We start from the raw sequence: 22110 nt of genomic DNA on the forward strand, positions 1-22110 counted from the left end.
ATTGCAGCTAACAGCTCAATGTTCACATGGAGGTCAGTGATCAGTGGTGTTCCTCAGAGGTCGATATTGGGACCAACATTGTTTACATCTTTGTCTGCAACACAGACAGTGGGATCGAGTGCATCCTCAGCAAGTTTGCTGACTACACCAAGCTGTGTGGTGTGGTTGACACACTGGAGGGAAGGGATGCCACCCAGATGCCATCCTTGGTAGGCTTGAGAGGTGAGCCTGTATGAACCTCATGAAGCTCAACAAGGCCAAACGCAAGGTCCTGAACATGGGTTGGGGCAATCTCAAGCACAAATACAGTCTGGGTGAGGAATAGATTGATGGTGGCCCCAAGGGGAAGGACCTGGGGATGCTGGTTGATGAGAAGCTCAACATGACCTGGCAAAAATAAACTTGCAGCCCAGAAAGCCAACTGTGTCCTGGGCCGCATCAAAAGAAGTGCGACCAGCAGGTCTAGGCAGCTGGGAGAAGATTAATGCTGACTGCTAGCTATGGACCATAGCAGGACCCCAGAGCTTGGGGGCCACTGGGGTGGCAGATGAGGTGAAACAGCCATGAATCAAGGAGCACCGTTTCAAAGAGAGACTGGTGGGGAAAATGCAGAGCCAGGGCCAATGCTTTCAGATGCTGCCCTGGGAGCAGGGCCAGCCCTGGCTGAAAGTGTGGGGCCACTGATGCCCAAAATGCAACTGAGGATGGAAGCCAGTGGAGGGAAGACCTGCTGAGCATCAGATTGGGTGCATCCAGGTGTGGAAATCCCAGGGGCTGTTGTGGGGCAGACCCTGCTCTGTGGTCTCTATGGGGAACTCAAAGTTTCATCCATTTGGTTCACAGCTGCTCCTGCCAAAAAATTCGCATTTGAGGTACAAGACACCTGCCAGCTGGATTTAGGTTGGCCTGAACTGTTCTCTGTAGTGTCCAAACAGCCACAGGAGACAGAGCCGGGCTTGCAGACCATCTGCCTGAGCTACTGGCAGGGCTGTGATGCCGGCTCTAAGGGGAGCTGAGCCCTGTGCATGGGGACCGGGGTGTGGGTGTCCCCCTTGGCCAGCTGTGCCAGAACACCAGGCAGCAGGGAGGCCCCATCCCACCACTGGTGGCACAGGTAGAGACAACTGCATCTGGCACCAATGTTATTCCTGGCCATGGCCAGCTGAGCGGGAGGCTGGTTGGGATGCCAGGCTGAAAACGGACTGGCGTCCTGCATTCCATGGGCGCCAGTTTGGAAGGAAAGCACCAATCCCGGGCCAGTTTTCCAGTCCATTTGTTTTTTTCTGTGGCTTGATGGGGAACATTAAATGGCAGGCACTATTTGCCAAGCTTGGGCATCACATCCCTGTGTAGAGAGGCTGGTGATGAGCACATCTTGGGCATGGACATAGAGATAATCATTAGCAAACCTGACGGTAGTTGTAGAGTGGAGTCTATCCGCAGTGACAAACAGAGCCAGTGTTCACTGCAGGAGCTCACGGTCTGGTCCTTCCCCAGCCCTGGCCCAGGTTGTTTGGGCTTGAGACAAAGGATTTGATTTGTGGACTGCAGCAGTCAGGGCAGAAAATGCTTCTGCAAACAGACTCTGAGCTCCAGGTGGGCCACTGACTTCAGTTGTGCACCCCTGGGTGATGGTGAGTAACCCAGGTATTGCAGAGCAGAGACCTCGCATCTCTGATCTGCTCCAATCCAGCCCCAGGCTCTCCCTGCTCCCCACAAATGGACTTTAAACACGGTATGTTTTTCCCCTGTACCTGCCTGCTTATTGACTAGATTTCCAATAAGATCACTGCAGGTCTTGAACAAAGTTTCCCAAGTTAATCCCCCTGAATATAACCATCAGAGAAATCCTTGTTTTTACACGGCTGTGCCTTACACTTTTTAGGAGGTGAGCAGCAGCAGCTGTCACTGAATAATCGTTCTCATTAACTCATCTTTGTACCTTTCTTTTGCTTGATGAAACCCTTTCTCCAAAACACAGCCTAGAGGGCTGCTCAAAAACTAAGCAGACAAACAAAATGAGCTAATAAAGGGAACAAAGAGAGGCAGAAGCAGGGAGGCTGGAAACTCTTACAGATCCTTGTCTCATAGAGAAAATTTAGAGGGAGAATGCGCCCCAGTCTCTCTGGGCCCAAGAGGAGAGGCCAAGTCAGCTGCACAATTCCTGAGACATGGCCAAGGGTCAACATTTCTCCCTTCATCCCTCCCCCTGCTGCCAGTGGATGCAGCAGAGACCCCGTTACCACTTCTCCTGCACTGGCCTCCTTCCATCCCCTGGTGAAAAACTGCTGTGTTCTTTTCCTAAGAAAACTCTTGTAAATCAAATGTGAGATTAATTTTCAGGATGTGCTGTTTTGTGATACGTTTTGCCATCCCAGAACCCAAAGCTACTGGAAGGATGCTCTTAGACTCTGGTCTCAGCTGTATGTCAGCAGCTCAGGGTTGTAGTCCTGGCTCTGCTACTGTTTTTGGTGGCATAGAATATGTGAGATCTCAGGTCTTTTGACTCCTGCAAACTACAAAGACCAGTTGTTTGGCCACACTTAGAGGTGCCATCAAGTGAGTAACCATGTGAAAATAACTTTAGGTCAACGGTTTCAAGCTCAGACCTCGAAGTCAGTTCCTGATTCCAGGTTTTAGTATGGCATGGCGGTCTGTTGGGCATCTGGAGCTCCCACAGACCTGCTGGGACTTCTCCCAGCCTCTGTGTTTCCACTTCCCAAGAGTCCTTCTTTGCCTCCTGCCATTCCCAAGACCCAGCCTCCTCTCAGCCTGCCCTGAGCTGCCCCAGCTCCCTCAAAAGAGGGAACTGCAAGTGGTCTTCTGCAGATGGTGAAACACTCAAAAAAGCAGGTGCAGAGGGAGATGAGGTACAGGAAGGCTCTGAGGAAGGCTCTAGAGGCCACAAGCAGAGAAGACAGGGAGGCACCAGGGCTGCAGGCAGGGCAGGGAAGGTGGGGTGGTGGGCTGTGTTTCTAGCTGTGAGACAGGTTGAAGGAGATGTGCTCATATGAGTGATAGAGAGAGCAAAGGGACATATATGCTAGAGGGATCCCCATGAGATCTGTGGGAATGGCACTGTGACAGAAGTCGTGAGGTGTTTGGGTTGTTTTGTGGCAGAGTCAGAAGGACCGTCTCCTGTCCCCCTCCCTGCAAATTGTTCCCAGGCGCTTGTGTCACTCTGTAGACTTTCCCCTTCTCCCACTCCTCAGCCTTTCAGAGAAGCAGGATCCCTGGGAGCCCATCATGAAACAGAGCTCTCTGCCTTTTTCTGCTCTTCTTGCTGCATATCTCTGGGACACTGAGCAGTTCTGACTTTTATTTGACCAATGGTGTCCTGCTGACAAGGAGCATACGGCCAGGGAGGGTGCAGAGGGAGAAGTGATAGATTATTCTTAATTGACCAGAACAGAGGATGCTGACCTTCAGAGAACAAAGCCGTGAATCTTCAGACAATGGGGTAAGTGCCATGTGGATTTACTGTCCCCTGGCTTTAAAGGCCTGACCTCCACCACCCCTCCCCTGCACTTGCAAGAGAAGAAGGACTAGGAGGATCTGCTGGGCAAAGCCCTAATTTACAGGTATCTTCCCAGCCACAAGTCATGAGCACAGATGAGCTTTCAGGCATGTTTTCCCTGCAAGCTGCTCACAGCTAATGGACAAGAGGGAGAGCAGACAGACAGACATTGAAATAGCACAGCAATAGATAGGGGGGACAGAGTCTTTACCAAGGTTTTCTCTACCCTTTGCTGGAGAAAGAAAATCTCTCTAAGACCAGGAATCTCATTAAAGACCTCTGGAGGAATGTTATTTTTCTGTTGGTGATCATGCCTTGATAGTTAAGCTTGGGGGAAGGCAGTACACCGTCCAAAAAGGATTGACAAGTTGAGCAGGAATATTTGTTAAGCCTTGGGTTGTTGGAAAAAAACTACCTTACAAACCTGGCAGTGCTTCATCACTGAGGGAGCAGGGACCAGTTCATCTGAGGGTACATTCCACATCCAGAGTGATCTGAAGGATCCCGAATCTCTCGCTGCCTTTGTGACAGGGTACTGTGCTCCTGCCAGGACAGAAGGACGTGGTACAGCATCCGCCTTTGACTCTGCTCGATCAAACCTTGTCCTTGATGTGGCTGGGAACAGTGGGCATAGCCGCCTGTCAATGCAGCTCAAGGGCTCGAGCTTACAAAGAGGGATGAGAAGTCAAGTGTGATGGTGGGGTCTTTCTGTGTGGTTTCCCCTTCTGCAGTGCCAGTAGTTGCCAGGTATGCATTGTTGGTGTGGGAGGATTCCTATCAGATGCTTGGCGGCTCTGAGTCAGTGAGGCTGTGTTGATGTGTCTCAGCTGCAGCCTGGCCCCGCCTGCAGGCTCTTGGTTGTGCTCAGTACCAGCTAAGAACCAAGAGAAGATGACACAAGTGGAAAAGAGGAGGGGAAAAAAGGTTTGCTGCCTGAGAACTGCTCTGTGAATATCAGCCAGTTTCTTTGTGGGAGAAGCCAGAAGCATGGCCAGGGTTTGTTTGACTAGCTCAGCTTTTCCAGGGAAGAGCCAGGGTGCTTGTATCAATTAGGACCTGGGAAAGGCATGTCTGGGCCCTGAGCATCTCACAGGGACTGCCAAGGCCAGGAAAGAAAGTGGCAAGAGGGGACAGTGTGTCAACAAGAGACAAACCAGTATCTTAGCTGCAGTCCGAGCATGACAGTCTCTCCGGGAGCTGTGTGTGCAAGTGCTTTCCTTGCTTCTGTACTTCTGTCTTGGTGTTCATCTCTCCTTTCTCCTCTTCCTTGGGGCAGGAACAGATCTCATGGAATAAGGGGAAGAAACTCTAACCATGCTGCTTGGTGTCAGTGCACTGACAAAACACATCTCCTGCAGAAGGCAGGCAGGGTTTCCAGAGGGCGGCACTGCTGGCTTTGCTAGTAGGCCAGACAAGCTTCTGCCTCACAGCTCCACTGTTTGTCATCTGCAGAGCATTGGGGAGGGACAGGAGATGGGGAGTGACAGGTCGACCCTCTGGGTGGTGAGTGCACAGAGAAGGCAGCAGGAGAAAGCCAAGGAAACCTTGGGGTGATCTGCAGTGCCGGAGGGTCTTCTTATGGCAGGAGGTCCTCTCGCTAAGCTTATCATACCTTGAGCTGCTCCATGAGATTCCTCAAGACATGTGGAAGTGTTAGTGGGTGATTTTAGCAGCCACTGAAGCTGTGTTTCAGCTGATGTGCCCAGGTGTCCCCTGTGGACCACTTGCTCACTCCCACATTTCCAGTGAGCCCATGACACCTGCAGCTCAGCAGTGCACAAAGTTGCCCCCATTTGCAAGCTGCACAGTCCCTTTTCCATCGACTTTGCTACAGCAGGCTCCTTCCTGGGCTGCCCTCCTGCCCGTACAACTCTCTTCCCGAGCAGATCTTCCTCCATCCCTTGGCATCTTTCATGGCTCTTCCCATCCTGAGCTGTGATGATCGGGTTGTGCACATGTGGGACTGTGGCTCCAGCTGCTGGTACTCAGCCTGTGGGAGCAGCACCTCTCTCTTACAAAGCAAAGGGGTTTATCTGAATGATGGTTATCTCAGAAACGTTTGATCATGTGAACACAGGGATGTCTCTGAGCATCATTTCTCTCAGTGGGGCAAGGTGGGTGTTGATCATAACTAATTTGGCTACCCGATCATACCGAGTGCACACAGGCTCAGGCTGCGCATCAAAGAGGCCAATAAAAAGACAAAGCCTTTGATGCAGAGGGTGGGACAGAGTGTGGTGGGACAGAGTGTGACTCCTGCTGGCACTGGGGCTCAGTGTGCTCTGAGGGGCTGCTCGCTGCCAGGCTCCCGGCAGTCCTGACTGGGTTGGAGTTGTGCCAGAGGGATGCTCGGGAGAAGCAGCACTTGCAAGGGCTGGACCAGGGAGTGCAAAGCGCTGCAGTGCCCTGGGGTAACACGTCATCTGTGTGCTTCTCTAGCTGATGGGATGCAAAGGTACCCTGAACTGCTAAAGCAGACTGAACAACGTGAGCTTTGGAGTAAGACATCAGGCTGCAGCTTTATCTGTGCCACCAGGGCGGTGGGCTTGGTCTGGGGTCTCTGGGGAAGCTGCCCTAGGATAGGACTCTTCTTCCCTAGCCATGTTTTGATATAAGTAGTTCCAGTAGCTGAGAAACTGCATGTCCTCTCACAAGAAAGAGCACCAAGGACTTTTTCCTTGGTCCTAGGTAGAAACAGAGGCAAAACCTACAGGGCTCGGTCTCTTGCAATACATTAGGGTGTCATAAAAGGTAGGGAGAAAAGTACAGCTGTTAAAGCATGACACAGCCTTTTCCCTGGCTGGGTGACACACTCTATGCATTATCAAACATCAGGTGTCACAGCTGGCAGAGGACAGTGTCCACAGAATGCATGTTGTCTGGCAGTGCAGAGATTGCAGGAAGCAATTTTACAGAAAGGTGAATGAAGGGATCAGCCCTTCTAAGGATGAACCCTGAATCCTGGCGTTCCAGCTCCATCCTTATAGACCCACTGGAGTTGCTGGCACTGTCTGTGTGTACGTATTACACTTTGGTAATCTTTATATTCTGACTGTGCATCACCCAGGGCTTGGAGGGGTTGCTGTCCCCAGGCAGGCAGAGCTGCAGTGGTCAGCGGGTGCTGCAGAGCTTTCTGGCATCTGGACACGGGGTCCAGGCTCCCAGCACTAACTGGCTCTTTTTTTCTGCTGTCACGTCTCTTTCAGGTCCTGCTTATGGTGCCTTTGCAAACTGATTTAATGCTGCAATACCTGGGGCTCATGCAAAGCATGGCTCTGGGGAAAAAAAGCATCTGTAAATCACCTCGGTGGTGTTGGGTTCCCAGGGTGGGCAGCTTCAAGGATTGCAGTGGGAGTGGGAGGGTCTTGGAGCCGGCTGATGGAACTGTTCTGCGGCAGACAGGTAGACAGCAGCTCTGTGGTATTTGCTCTTTATGTGTGTCTTGGAGATGCGACACAGCCACCTATATGTACTCAGTTACAACCTGCAAGTGGGACTAGCAAGCCTCATCTTTTCCAGAGGCGCTGGAGCTATGACAGGGTGCTTGGGAGCATCGTGAGAATGGCTGGGAACTGACAGTGGTAGGTACTGAGGGGTCTCTCAGGGGGTGATGAGACCCACCCGAGAAACTTGAACCCTGCTGCTCTGCTTGGAGACCAGTCCAGACCTTTCTGATCCTCACATGTGAGGCTGCATCTTCGTTGGTGACATGATTTTGAAATCCAGCTCTGTGTCACAGGGACCCTTTTCCAGTTTCCATTTCTGTCTAATGCCTCCTTTCCCTTTTCATCCCTGCCATCCTGCACACTGAACTGTGCACAGAGGGTGACCATAAGGACAAGCCCTTTGTGAGAAGGAAGAGTGTCATCTTCAAAAGGGATGTTCAAAATAGAAACAAGTCTAGGATCCTTCTGCAAATTACTCATCTTCCAGTAGTTCCAGCAGTGGCTGCTGCTTATGTATCTTTCCCAGGCTTTCAACAGGTTTATACAAACTTCATGTTATAAAGACGAATTAAAATGGGGACTTCTGCATTGAATCCTCCAAGTGGTGGCTATTTTACTTATTTCATTTGGGATTTATGGGAAAATGTAAACCCTAGCACACATTTAAATGACAAAAATGTGCAGAAAACCTGAAACATCTTTTTCATTAACCTCTGCTTTCCGAAGGACTGGCAGCCTCATAAGAGAGCAGATTTTCCCAGTGCAGGGTACTGTTGTCATGCCTGTCAGGAAGTCCCACCAGAATTCAGAGACTCTCTGCTGCTACTTCTCACAACCTAAATATATATAATTTTTTTTTACTATTATTGGTGGGCCTTACCACCTTTTCATTAATTTCTTCCATTTTCAATTGACGCTTTCCATTGAAGAAATATCAACAGAGTAGACTTTTCCCTCTTGATTCCTGACCCCCCAACAGACCCTGTTGCACATCCTCTAACCTCTGAAGAGTCTCTCAGAGTTTTTGCTCCATAGTTTCCTTTGCTTAGTCAGTCATGGGCATATTTCTCCCTTATTTGTATTCCGTTTGTCCCTTCACAGCCCTATCAGTCTTGCCACACTTGAGGTTTACTCTCATTGTTAGTGCTATTATGTTTATGTTTATACCCGCTCATATAGTGCTGGTGTTGGTTTTTTTTCCTTCCAGATCTTGCTAAGGAGCAGATGCGATCTCACATGAGTGAAATCTTCTTGCAAGCAAATAAGGTATTGTTATTCTCATTCCCGTTATGCATTTTGTGTTTTATCTTGGTGCTGTACAAACTTATAAGTCAAGCTTCCCTGAAGAGTTTCCCTACTAAGGAAGCATGGCAAAGGAAGGGTAGGAAGGAGGATGCAAAATGCCTAAATGAGGATTTTATGTTTTGGTGAGGTGAAAGCTTACTGAAGATGGTGAATGATTTGGAGTAATGCTGCATTTTCAGTTATCTGCCATCTTTTTCAAAACATACATATAAAATAACACAGCAGTCTTGGCTGAAATGATTGGTCTTGGAAGCAGTTATTAATTCTTAACAACCTGCATCATGTAATAGCCTCACAACTGCTTGCTTTGTTCAAGGTAGATGAGATAGCAGGCAGCGAGACAGCATCCGAAACATTCCCTCAACAACAGATACTGGGAGCTGCTGTGCCCTGCTAAATTTTGGAGGATAAAGCTTCACAGCAGAGTTAAAAGGGAAATACTGATAGGGAAACACTGATAAACCAAACTATTCTGGGAGCAGCAGAATGTGGGCAGCTCCTTGTGCTTCTCCACGGTCTGCAAGGGAGATTATACCCAGGCTCTGAAATTGCTCTGGGGTGGGAAAGTGCAAAATTGGGTCTCTCTTCCCTCTGCCCAGCTGCTCTCTGTTCATCATCCATGTGGGATGGTTCCCTGGTGCCGCTTCTCCCAGGGGTTCACCCACACACAGCTTGGTACATACGCCCCGAGACAGAGGAGAGGATGGAGGAGCAGAGGGATGGAAGAGGGGGGGAGCTGGAGAAGTTTTCCAGTTTGGAAAATCATTCTAAAGCTAAAAAATTGAAAACTAAAATCTCCCACTGGGAAAGCCCTTGGAGGATATCAGAAAAGGAGGCTGAGTAGTTTCTCTGGATCCTGTGGAATTTAATACAGATTTGTCATCTAGCTGTCAAACCCACCAGAAATTTCTCACTTTCTATTAATAGTTTCATAGATTTCAGAGATTTTCCAGCTCAAAAGACCATTCTGTTCATGTCTTCTTGCATAAAATGGGCTGTTCCTATATCAAGCCCATCCACCCTGGCCAAACAGAAGCTTATCTTTCCAAAGGATCTCTGCTGAGATGTGTATACTTCCAGGCACAGAGAATCTGTCATGTATTGGGTAAATTGTTGCAGAGGCTAATGGCTCTCACAAGTAACCATGTCTTTCTGAACATATCAAGTCCTCCAGCTGCTGCCTTTGACACTGCAGGCAGGGATTCAGCAGGTTAGAGAGCCCTTAATCATGAGATTCCCCATCTAGGGACTCATTCCCTTCAGCAGTTTTTAGTCTATGGTCTCCTGAGCTGTGGGACCTTTCTCAAAGGGATGTGACAAGGAACCTGGGAGCAGCTGGTATGTCAGGAAGCTTCAATTAATTGTACATGTGTCACCACCACAAAAATACCAGAGGTCTGCTGAAGAGAAAGAGCCGAAACTATTGGTTTGGGGGTCTTTGGAGAAATGAGATAGGAGTAGGATGCAGTTGTTGCAGTGTCTGCTCCCATGTGTGGGAAGGTGTGGGAGCGGTGGGGAGCTGCTGCTGGAGCTGGTGGAGGTGGTGCAGTTCTGGAGTGCTCCTCCTTGCTGTTTTCCAGAGAATCAGCTGCAAAGCGTTGTGCCAAACCTCATAATTAAAAGCCAGTAAAACCTTCCCCTTGCTGCCATGGCCTCTCCACGTGGCTTGCTGCAGCTGCATCCTGAGAAGTTGATTTAGAAGTGTTATTTGGACTGGGACATTTTTATGAGGTGCTGCTTTCACACCCCACTGCTTGAGAAGCTGAGAAGCCCAAGCTGTCTTAATTAAAGAGCTAGAGGGACACAGCTACGGCTACAAAGATGCCTCTGCAGCATCCATGACCTAGCTGGTCCAGGATGCCCTGAGTGCCCAGCTTGGCCCTGAGGGGTCCAAGGACAGGGCTGGCACCTGCCGGGGGAAGAAGGACACATTTCTACTGCGGGATTATTTTTCAGGGTTCATCTTCCCAAAGCCCCTGGAGTGTTGCACTCATTCTGCCTGGGGATAATTCATAATGAGATGAGCCTCTCTTCTGCACCGGGCTATACTGCGCAGTGATTGTCCTTGGAACCTAAATAGTTTGGATGTATGACTCCAGCAAAAGTGAGACCCAACAGTAAATGAGTGCAGCTATGGGCTGGAGTGGAACTGCTCAGCCTTTTGGTTTGACGTAGCAGCTATATTTTCTCCAAATTAAAACATATTCCACTCTCTGTCATGCCTCTATTGGTTCTGCAAGCTGAATGCCCTGATTCATTAAAATCCGCACATTGCCTGTACTTACTAAATGATAACAAAGTAATGTGTTAATTGAGTTAAATTTCTAGACACAAGAAGCCCAGATAGACATGTTCAGTGCGCAGTTGATGACAGATATTTGTATTTTTCGAAAAGAGCAGCAAATCTAATCTGCCTTTTCTGATGGAGAACTTCATGAACTGCACAATCTCCAAATGCTCTTTAGTCATTAACCCTAATTACTGGAGCTAGTTACATACAAATTTACATTTGCAAGTGGGAGAGCAGGAAATCTAGATATTTAAAGAAGTGTGTAGATCTGTCAATTTTATTAACCCTTCTCCCCGCAGAGAGTTCTGTGATCTGAAAGGAAGAAAGTCCAAAAGGCCTCGAGTGTGTGATGTACCCTGGATTCTAACTGCCAAACAGGTATGGGCTGCAAAGCGCTGTTTCAGTAATGAAGCATCTTAGTTTATTAAGAGTAGGCTAGAGGTGATGTGATAATGGTCTGGAAGTGCCGACATCCAGGGGAAGCTTCTGAGAGGCTCTTTAATCTCTCAGACCAGAGCATCCTGAGACTGGAGAGTTAGCCATAAAAAAGGTTAAAGGTACAGCACGCAATGTGTGTTTAATTATCCAGAGGAACCGTTCCCCAAGGGTGATGTGTGCTGCTTTCAGAACTGCGGGTGGGATCCTGCGCAGAGCCTTGGGAAGCAGCTCCCGCTGCCTGTACCCAGGGAGCACATCTATCTGGGAGCTCATCTCAGTTCCCTGGCTTCCAGGTGCGACTGGTATGTTGTATATTTGTCCCAGGGTTTTGGACAATTGCTTTGTTTTCAGCTCACTGGTTGATGTGTGGTTTACAACAGTTCTCAGGAATTTATGATAGCCTGGGAAGAGCTGGTGAGTCAGGAGGCAGACAGTCATTAATTCCCAGTAATGCCTTCGACAGAGTTCATTACTGTTATCAGAAGATTAAATGATGTGAAAAGTAGATTTATTTATTTTTCCCAGGCTGATGCAGTTTGCTTTTGGAAGACACTGTGCTCTGGGGAAAAGCAGTGCCAGTGCATTGGCAACCGAGGAGCCCGAATCCTCTTGCAGCAGTTTATTCAATGCAGAACCGTTTGCTGTGTGTTTGAAGGAAGAGGTTGTATCAAGGTCACTCCACCGGATTCAGCTTTGCAGTCTCTGTGAAAGGAGAGCTCTCACTGTCCTCATAGATCTTTTTTTACTCCCCTCCATACGTAAAAGGCAGGTCTCGCAATAATAAAAGGTTTGTAGAATGGCACTCTTACAAAGTGTCCTGCTATAAAGAACTGCTCTGAATCAGAAACTGCATCTGTTCCAGAAACCATCTCTGTCTTTCTCACACCCTCCCTCTGGGTTCAGTCCTTGCCTCCGCTTCGTTGCCAGGATGGCAGTTTGATGGTTGCAGAGACGATTCAGGGCTGTTCTTCCCATACCAGACCTTGCAGGGTGCCAAGGAGGAAACGGAGAGGTACCCATTTGAAAAGCATTTAGCAGATTAGAATAAAATTAATCTGGCAGTTGCCATAAAACCTTCAGGAGCTATCCTCACAGAGCATTTTCCTTCTCTTTTTTAATGCTGCATGGAGGATGCACTGGACGGTGAGACCAGCAGCATTTTCCACTGTCCTCCCAGCCATGCAGGAGTAGCAACACTATTTAATTCCTCTGCTCCCTGTGCTGTCACACTGTGCTCAGGAAGTCAATCTTGGTTTGAATTTCATTCCTTTCTAGCAACGTAATGCAGGTGGGGTGTGTTATGGTCATCCTCCTGTTCCTAGATTGTGCTCTGTTGGTGCTACAGGGAGGGAAGCAGCTGTGGACAGACTGAGCCCTGGGAGCACAGTCCCCACCTCATGCTAGGAAGGGCATTGAGATTGTGCTTATCCTGACAGGAGATGTGGATTAATTCATCAATTCAATGTCAGCACTGAAGGAGAGACAAAAGCCCCCATCCAGGCTGGAGGCTGAGCAGATAGAGACACTGATCGCTGGAAAGTTTTACGAGGATAATAAAAAAACATCATAATAAATGGCCATGAATATTTCATGGTGGGTGTAGTGCTTATATGATGTATCATAGAGAAGTGATGGGTTTTTTCAACATTCGGATGCAAATGGGGAACGTGTTCTATATTTTGCAGGTTTCTCCCCAGACACGCTATGTTTTCTAAAAATCAGATTGACTGGGAGTTTTTGATATGAGAAACAACTTCATGCTCTGGTTAGAATAATAATAAAAAAAAGCACAGACAGTATCAGAGGGTTGTTGGTGCCAAAGATGAAAAAATCCCACGCAGATCAAGTAGCTCATCTCCCTAAATGTCGGGCGAAGCTAGTTAAGATTTACCAAAGGGAAATCAAGTGCTTTGCTGTCCTTGGAGCTGGATCTGATTTCTCTACTCGATAACAGCCGCACTTCTGCGCTGCGGACTCCAAAATGTCAGGTGGCTGTGACACGATGCAGCCACTGGTAACTGGAGAGGAGGTGAAAGCAGGGGACCAAATCCTTCTTCCTCACTGCTCGGTGGTAGATGTTGGAGCTTGCTTGGGATCAGCCTGGGGCAGAAAGCAGAAGAATCCCTTGTCTGGAGGGGACCAGAGTTTTTGGGTTGTTGAGTTTCACCCAAACTTGCACACTGAGTTTGCTTTGGTGGAGCCCTTTGTTCAAAGGCATCGGCTGGCATGATGCCTTCATCTAACCAGGTTCCCCAGTACAGACCTGCTCTGCCCCAGAGCAGCACAAACACCAGTGCACTAACACTGACCACTCCTCTTCACAAGCAACTTTCACATACTTGTCCTGTCTTCCTTTCTTTTAATTAATTCTATCAGATCCCCAGACACCTACCAAAATGCAATCCACGTTGCGTATTTGCAAGTTTGGGTGTTGCAGGAGCGGTTTCTAACAAGACACCTGCCTGCTGTCCCTCCTGTCCCTGCACTGTCTTGCTTGGCGCAGGTGGCAAAGCCTGGGTTTGAAACAAGAGATGGGCCAAGAGGGGACCTTTGTGGGCACCTGTCTGGGCAGAGGAACAGGTATGAAGTGGAATAAGCTGCAGGAGACAACCTGCAAGTCCATGCTCTGCTTCATCAGCTGCAGGATGCGCTTGGCTGTTTTCACCCATTGCTGCTTCTCTGCTTCTGTTTTCCCATCTCTATGGCAGGGTGAGTAGCACTCAGACCCCCCTGAGTGAAGCATCGGTGTGGAGGAACTGCAGATATGTGCCTGGTAACAGTAAGATACAAAAAATTACCAGCTAATTACTTCCAAAGCCTGACTTTCCACCCAGCATGGGCTGGGGGGTATCCCTCCTGCCTCCTCTTTCTGTGGGGAACCGCTCCATCCTTCTGGGGACATCCATACAGATATCCCACCAGGGACTGGTTATTTCTCTTCTCTTCTCTTCTTCTCTCCTCTTCTCCTCTGCTTTGCAAGTTGTCAGTGAGCTGTACGTGATTCCTTTGGATTTCTCACTTTTTCCTTGTTATGCTGCTGATCTGGTGGCACCAGTGACGCTGGGTGCTTGTACCCAAAATGGTTGTTCTATGTTTTTGCCCTCCACATTGTATTGGTGGCCTTCAGTGGCCCAGGGCATCCATACTTATTGTCTTTCTAGGGACTTGTTCCAGCTTCCCAGCCACCATGGCCAACATCTTCTCCTCCCCATTTTAATTTCACTCCAAACTACCCGGGTCGGGACACAGCACCTGCACACAGGTGTGGATGCTGCTCACAGGAGCACTTCTGCAGAGCACCATTTTCACCAGCATGTCAATGAATAAGAAAGTCACCTCCATTTGCAGAGCAAACTTTGGTGATATGTTCAGCCAGATGGCTCCTCGGTGGAGTTGGGCCCATCAAACTGCAAGTGCCTTTCCAGAAAAGAGGGGAAAAAAAGAAAAAAAAGAGAAAAAAGAAGAGAAAAACGATGCAAAAGTGCACTTGCTTTTAAAGTCTGTACCAAATGAGGCTGCGAGCTAATTTTTCCCAAACTGGGTGTTGTCAGCTGATGAAAACTCTTCCACAGAGGTGCTAAGCTCACTTGCTGGATCAGAAGTATTTCTTGGAGAGTGCTGATGAGATTATGCCTTGATCAGCCAAAACAGGCCTGATTTGAATGTGCTTTACTACGAAGCAGTCATTACATTTCTCTCTAGGATTCAAACAAACATTTCCTCCATATTTCAGTGGTGCTGAACTGGCTTTGCAAAGACCCCTCCAGGCTTTTGCTTAGGAACTGGTGAAATTATTCTGCCTAATGCCTCCAGAAGTTAAGTTACCCAAGCAGAAACTGTGCCACGGAGGTCCCAGGAGCTGCGTGAAGCAAACGGCACGTTGGTTTCTATGCCAGTCTCAAGGTAGCAGCTGAAGCATAAGCTGGGGATGGGAAAGCGCTTAATGTGTTCACACTCTTTGTTGTTTTGTACTCCTTTTGTCCAATAATTTGTCACTGTTCCTCCTGGAAAACGTGTGGATGAGAGAAGCGGCGTATGTCCATTTTTCCCATCTGCTCTGCTAACACTGCAGGACCCCGTAGCAGAAGAGCCTCAGGCTTCTTGCTCGCTACAGACAGCAGCGAGTCAGCAGTGCAGCCAGGTAGGATGAATTCCAGTTAGATGTTCTGTGCAGTGTTTCTTCCATGTGGAAACTGGTGGGATTAAATCCACAGGTACTGACCACACAAATGCCTGTCAGCTGGACTTCCCACTGCAGGAGGATGCTCTCTGTGCGGTGAGCATCTGCTCAGGTTTCCTTTGTCAACGTTGAGTTTAGCTTCCATAACGTATAGCCATAAAGACAGCCTGTATCGGGTTCAAAATAGCTAGCAGAGCTCCAGGTAATATTTTCTACAAAATCTGAATCAACTCAGACAAAAGATTTCTTAATTAAATTCCCTGAAGTACAGAGCTATAGTTAGGGGCTCATGGGGTTACTCACACGTTCTGGTTTGTCACTTGGAAAGACATTAGGGAAGAGAAAGAGAAATGCTGGTGTCATAGTTTAGCCCCAGCCACCCCCTGGCCAGCAACTAGAACATAGTGGGATGAGGAGGAGAATCAGGAAATGAAAGGCAGAATTCATTGGTTGGGATAAGAATAGTTTAATGGAACCACAAAAATGAAAAAAAAAAAAAGATAGAATATACAAAGCAAGGGATACACAGCGCAATTTCTCACTGCGTGGAAATCCCAGTGTGCAAGATGCCCTTTCGGAGCAAACTGTTCTTCTAAGCAGTAATGCTGAACTCCTGACTGCAACCTGTGCCCAAACCTCCCCATCCGGACAGCAGCTCTACCCAAAGCACAATAGTACCGAACTGCGTGGTCTAGAGAGAACTGAGAGCGTCACGGACTGACCTGCTCTCTGGCAGTGAGATTAAATAAAAAGCCTCCCTCCTGACCAGCCACACAGTTTAAAAACTGAACACAACCTTATATGATATTGAACATTCTTTTGAGTGGGTTTGGGTCACCCCCTCCCCAGCCACCTGTGGAAATTAACCCTATCTCAGCTGACCCAGCACAGCTGGTAACCAACATTTTGTAACCAGCTGCAAAGCACCAAAAGAGAAATCACCACTGTAAATAGCAGGGTCCAGCATTACTGTCTCCCCTTCACCGGCCCTGTCTCTTTTGCTCCAGAGCAGGAGCCCAGCTTCGCACCCAAGCTGGAGCCTCCTGGCTCTGCAGAGGCTTTTTGGACCTGTTGATTGCTCCAGGAGGTTAACTGTGAACTCAGGATGTTACGAATGTAGGTAGCTTCACACCTTGGAGCTTCTTGATTTAAGGTGTCTGCCCTGGAAGGTCTTCGGTCCTGTGCTGTTTAATGGAGCACTTCTGCTGGGGTGCAGAGGAGAGCTCTGAGGAGCCTGCAGTGATTTACTCCCTCCCCATGGGGGCTCAGAGAGTGAAATCTGCCCCACGCAGGTTGGGTAGGAGGTGCAGAAGAGGCCATTACGGATGAAGAAAGTGGGGCAGTTTGCAGGGGGTGCTTTGCTTCTCCCTGGCGGGGTGTGGGTGCCACAATTTCCCTTGGTTGGGGGCTCTGCAGCCCCTCGGTTGGCACGGGGATGTTGATGGTGGGCTATGTCAGTGCTCTTGGGAAGGTGGTGTGTAGTCTCACTGCTGAGGGCTTCTTTATTTTTCAAACCACCAGTTACCTGTGTAGACTTGGCAAGTGCCATCATGCATGTGAAAGGACAAAACATGATAAAGCATCATTAGAACAAGGTCTGGCTGATTGGGAACTCCATCACTAAATGTATGTACCTTCTCCCTGCATTGGTTTACACAAATAAGTCTGAGTCGTTGTAGACCTTTGAGATTCACTCTCCTTACCTTTACAAGGACTAGCTGTAAAAGGAGACATCTTTTTTACTTGTCCTGTGTTAAACACAAATGAAGCGCTTCCCTTCTAAAAGCATTTTAAGACAAAATAATTAACAAGCAGGAAAACAACCACCAGTTTGGAGTCTTGCGAAGCTGTTTTACGCTTCCCCCAGGACCCTTCCTCCCTCTCATCCCATTTCTCTTGCTTCCCTTGCAGTTTATGGCCCTGAGCTGGTAAATCACATTCAGCCCCGTGCCTCGCTCTGCACGTAAATAGTGGTGTGATCCTGTCGAATAAATGTGTGTGATGAAAGTGCCTTTAGCGAAGCGCGCTCCTGCTCTCCCAACCCCCCAGTGCGTCGCCCCCGGGCTTGTGAGCACTCGGCTCACACGTTTATTATTTATCTTGGTGAGCTGTGCTCAAATCCGAGAACCTGACTTCATGGCCCTGAATTATTGCACCAAATCTGTTCGTGAGGACCTGAGTTTCAGCAGTGGCTGATATGAATAGGTCTGCCTGCAGCTAAAAATAGAAAGCGCGGGGCAGGCTTCTTGGCAGAGCTATAGTAACTTCTAATATAAGGTGGCTCTGCAGCAGTTCCCATGGCAAAGCTTCCTCTGACGTGGTGGGGAAAGCTGTAGCGTGCACTCAAGCCAATATTAGACAATAGAGATTCCTTGTGGGAACTGACTTGTGAGGTGCAGGGGCCAATGTTGAGTTTTGAAGTTTCCTTCTCACTCCTACGGGCAGCCCTGCCCTGGAGAAGCGACTCCTAGGATTTGTATTTCTCTGTGCTTTGTTTTCTCCTCTGCAAGGGATTCTGGCTGCTGCAGTGGATGTGTTTTAGCTGCATGGTTTTTTTGCTTTCTCTGCAACAGGGGAGGCTGCAGCACGTGGGCAGATTTGCAGACCCCAGCGAGCCTGGTCTGCCCCATGGCTCTACCCCACACCTTTATTCCTCCTCCTCCATGGAAGTGTTTGCTCATTCCCCTGCTCCCAAGCCCAGCAGGAAGATGTGCTTTCTCAGCATTCCTGGTTATTCTGCTTTCTGCCCCAGGTATTGCTCTATGGTCTTGCTTGCAATGGACTGTTTCCTTCCTTGCAAGGCCAGACATGGCTGTTGTAACTCTGCAAATCTCCTGCATCACGGGAACTTGTTTCTCTGTTCATTCGGGTTTATCTGCTGTGAAAATCTGTGCTCCCCCGGTGCCCCCCAAACTCACCGAGAGTATTCATGCCGCCGGTCATGACAATGGTTCATCACAGCGATGCTAATGGCCACACATGGCTCATTGTTCCCTGCGCTGGAACATATGGTGTCCTGCCTTAACACTGCCCCATGCAAACGCTTCTGCACGAGGAGCAGCTGTGAAAAGGTTCAGTGGATCTCCCCAGTGTCAGCCAAGTGTAATGTCTAGTGCTCTTCCTTATGGATAACTGCGTGGCAAGATGAGGCAGCAGGACAGTAGGGAGAGCTCTGGGGAGCGTGGCTGTGGTCCAGCACAGCTCTCCTCCTTGCCCAGGGGCAATGGTGCTAAGATGCAGCTGCCTCTGGGGTGGGGGGCAGCAGCAGGACAGCATGAGGACAGGAATGAGGTAAGGCAAGGACAAGATCTAGGCCACTACTGCTGGGCTCAGCTTCACGTTTGGACAGAATCCAAGTGCTGTGGTCTTTTCATCCTAGGCAGAATGCTCTGCTCCTGTGTCAACCTGAGCAAGTCCTTGGTGCAGGACTTGGCTCCTCTGGAGGTGGAGGGAGCTGTCAGGTGGAAGATTTCTTGGGGCTATTGCACAGGTAACCAACAGGGCTGGGACCTTCACCTGCAAGAGTGCTTAGTCCTTGTATTAGCATGAAAATAACTAAAAAGTAGTGCTGTGGATGGATTAAAGAGCAGACCCTGCTGCCCAGGGTGTGTGACTTTGGAGGGGAGGGAGGGCAAGTGTGTGCCTCTGGCTGGTTCATCCTGACTCTTCCCCAGCTGGGGAGGGGGCTGCAAAAGCAGTATGAACACTGATGTCCCCCTGGGCACACCCTTGGCATGGCGCTGGGTTCCCCTCGGCTTGCCGGTGCTGTGAGAGGGTAGAACAAGTCTGAGGCTGTCCTGGTCTCTCTGAGCCTCATCCTGCCACCTCCCTGGAGAGGAAGCAAGAAAACAGGTTGGGTAACCTTTATCTCTATGCAGAGCTCAGCAGAAAGAAACAATCCAGCTTTTGGGTAAGTGGGTTGCATTAGACAGGCTGCTACGATTTTCTTGTCCTGCCTTCTCCCCCGTCAAGTAATTTTTGGCTGGCTGTGGCAAGGAAGTTGTCCCTGAGTCTTTTCAGGTGGAGAAGTTGCTATATAAGGGCTGATTGTAGCTCTTGCATCAGCCTGTATGGAAGTGAGCAGCCCTGGAGGGTTTGTGGGTACCAGAGGCATGGAGGGGGAGGAGAGGGCTGCCAGGGAGAGTGTGCAGAGTTTAGAGATTAGAGGTGTGCTGTGGTTAAAGACAACCCTTTATTTGTGATGGGAGCCCTCTACACCTTTGCTCTCCTGTTCCCCTGCTTGCTCTCCTGTCCACAGAAAGCTTCTAGGAAGCCCCAGGACTGTTGCTTTCCCAGCACAAACAGAAGCCTTGCTGGGTAAGCACAAAATCCTCCTGTAGGAAGTCTGTCACTTGGTGTTGTGTTCATGGTCCATCCCTTGATGCTGCATACAGACGAAAGGCAGGATGGAGATGTGCTTGTGGCTGTCCAGGAGCCCTGGTCACTCACAGATCCATCCCTGGAGTAGCTGCACTCCCCAAAGCCCCTGCCATGGGGGTGGCTGATGGGTAAGAGCAGAGCCCAGCCCTGGCTGAGGGGACCTGACCCCATCACTGCCTAAAGGGTCTGACAGTGTCCATAGGGCATGTTTTGATGCTGCTAGAGATTGGGTATGCTATTGAATGAGTCTTCCTCTTTTGCTGTGATATGGCTTTAGGTCTAGGGTGTGATGGATGCACTCCTGTTTGAACTAACTGAGCTTCGGTCCAGGTGGAAGCTCAGCAAGTAGGCCTGACCTAATCCTATTGTGCGAGGCTCTCAGTCAGAACTCAGCACCAATTCCCCCCAAAAAATCCATTTGGCTGGAGACTGGGCTGATAAGTAGCTGAAATGGCATTAACACAGCAGAAGATCTGACTAAAGATCATCCACTTCACACTATAAATATCTGCAGCCATCAGCGTCCACTGAGCTCTCCCTCCACAGCAGCTGCTGCACAGCGGTGATCTCCCCTCGAGCAGGGACCCTCGCAAGGTGACCCCTTGAGGCTGAGAGATGCCTCATCTGGCACCAGACACCACTGTGTTGGTAAGTGACATTTATTGCATGCACGTAACATTTAATATATGTATGGTAAGCTTAAACGACAGTCTTTGTATCCCATACTAACTTTGTGTATTAAAGAGTCGAGTATTGATTACCAGTCCATCTGAACTTACTAAATATTTTACATGCCTAAATTAAACTGATTAGAACTCAATAAACTATTAGTCTAGATCTGTCTTAGTGATCTGTGACTCTTCTTCTTCAACGCTGTGGTTGGCATTCATCAAACTGAAGGTGAGCTGTGGGATTTTAAGTCATCTTTTCTCCTGTTCTTCTCTGTTTTTTCCCTTGCTGACATCCTGCATCTTCTGTTGGTTCAGCCCACAGGGAGATTTCCAGCTTGCTGTGAGTGAGATAGGGTGGATTTGTGTTTTGGGGTCAGTGTTAGCTCCCCAGTCTTATCCCAGCTGAGAGGGGACACTAAGAGGTTTACAACACTACCCCAGTGCAGGAGCTGTCATAATACTGATTCTATCTGGTGTCTTCAAAGGCTGGAATAATAATAGGAAGGATGGACTGTGAGAGCCACTTACAGATGTAAGGTGATGGAAGCAGAGATGCTGTGGTTGCTGTGGCTTGCAGCTGGGTTAGGATATGTGCTGGTGGTGCAGAGCACAAAAAGGAGACCAAAACCACCTGGGTGTCCCATCCCTACCCAGAGGTGGCCCAGGCAGAGTGGGCCTGCTGCAGGAGGTCAAGAGGTGCTTTAGTACTGCTGTATCTATAATGTGACTGGATCCAAACTTCTTGGAACTGTTTACAGAAGATTGCATTAAAATTAAGAGACTTTGAGTCCCTCAGTCCTTTTGGTGGCTTTGAAGACTCCTGCCTGTGTGGTCAGCACGAAGAAGTGCTGCTATGCTGGGACTTAAAGAGTGGCATCCAAGGGATGGTCATGAAGTGTCTATGGAGGAAACCAGACTTTAAATAGCTCCAAAGACAAGCAAGGGCTGGGGCCTGAGCCCTGTTACCTGTACATGTAGATCAGCATTGCATTAGACAGAGGCCTGGCTGTTTGCAGGGGGCTGAATACTTGGTCCATTGCATCATCTCTTCCAGAGTGGAGAAAAATAGCTGAACAAATGGAGATGTACAGGTGATTTGCAGTTCAGGGACTTGCTTTCTGTCTTGTGTTTTTTGGCTTTTTTAAAAATTTTATTTTTTACTGCTGAGCTCTGAAGGGATTTGGATGGTTGACTCTCCCCAGCCTGCTGGCCTTGGCAAGGAGGCTTTAGCTTCTCAGCACTGAATAAGATAACTATGCAATCGTGAGTGTTTCAGCCAGCTTGGACGTAGAGCTGATTTATTACTCAATAGAGCCATTGAGGAGCTGGAAATTGGATGTGATTTGTACTCAGGGACAGCGCTGGCTTGCTGGGATGAATTCTGTTCAAGGCGTCACCTGTGACTGCAGCCTTCCCTCCCCTTCGCTTCCGAAACAATGACACCAAAGGGTTTTACATTGACCTCCCCCTCCCCATGGCGAGCCCAGAGGACAGTGGGATCCCCACTAGTGCCCCCTCATTTTCTCCTGCCTGCCCACACAGGATTAACCAGCACAGATATAATCTCTTAATCCCTATTGAACTGCTGAGAGATCCTGCACTGGCTGCTTTTTGGAAAAAAAGAAAAAATAGAAAAAAAAAAATGTGCAGCTCTTTGCTAATTCATAAAACTGGGGGGGGGGGGGGGGGGAGTTGGGATGGGAAGGAAAAAGAAACTAGGGAGAATAATTGGCTGATTCCCGGCATCCTCAATAGCTGTTCTTAAGCAATTATAGGGACTCAGCAACACCCGTATCACAGCACGTTTCTCAGAGATTAACCATCTGCTCAGCTGGCAATTAGAGCTGGTTAAATGGGAAGCTGCCACTTATCTTTGACTTTGT

The 22110-nt window shown here is 48.8% G+C and overlaps 1 long non-coding RNA gene across 1 annotated transcript in view; it reads left to right on the plus strand.

Moving 5' to 3' along the window:
- LOC110355665 (uncharacterized) overlaps positions 1-22110 on the plus strand; it is a 52702-nt gene that overhangs the window by 14612 nt on the left and 15980 nt on the right. The window contains exons 2-3 of the long non-coding RNA XR_010475610.1: positions 8171-8229; positions 10858-20204. This is a non-coding gene — a long non-coding RNA (uncharacterized LOC110355665). The remainder of the gene's footprint in view (positions 1-8170; positions 8230-10857; positions 20205-22110) is intronic.

This window comes from Columba livia, chromosome 12 (genome assembly GCF_036013475.1).
Source record: "Columba livia isolate bColLiv1 breed racing homer chromosome 12, bColLiv1.pat.W.v2, whole genome shotgun sequence".
Taxonomy (NCBI): Eukaryota; Metazoa; Chordata; class Aves; order Columbiformes; family Columbidae; genus Columba; species Columba livia.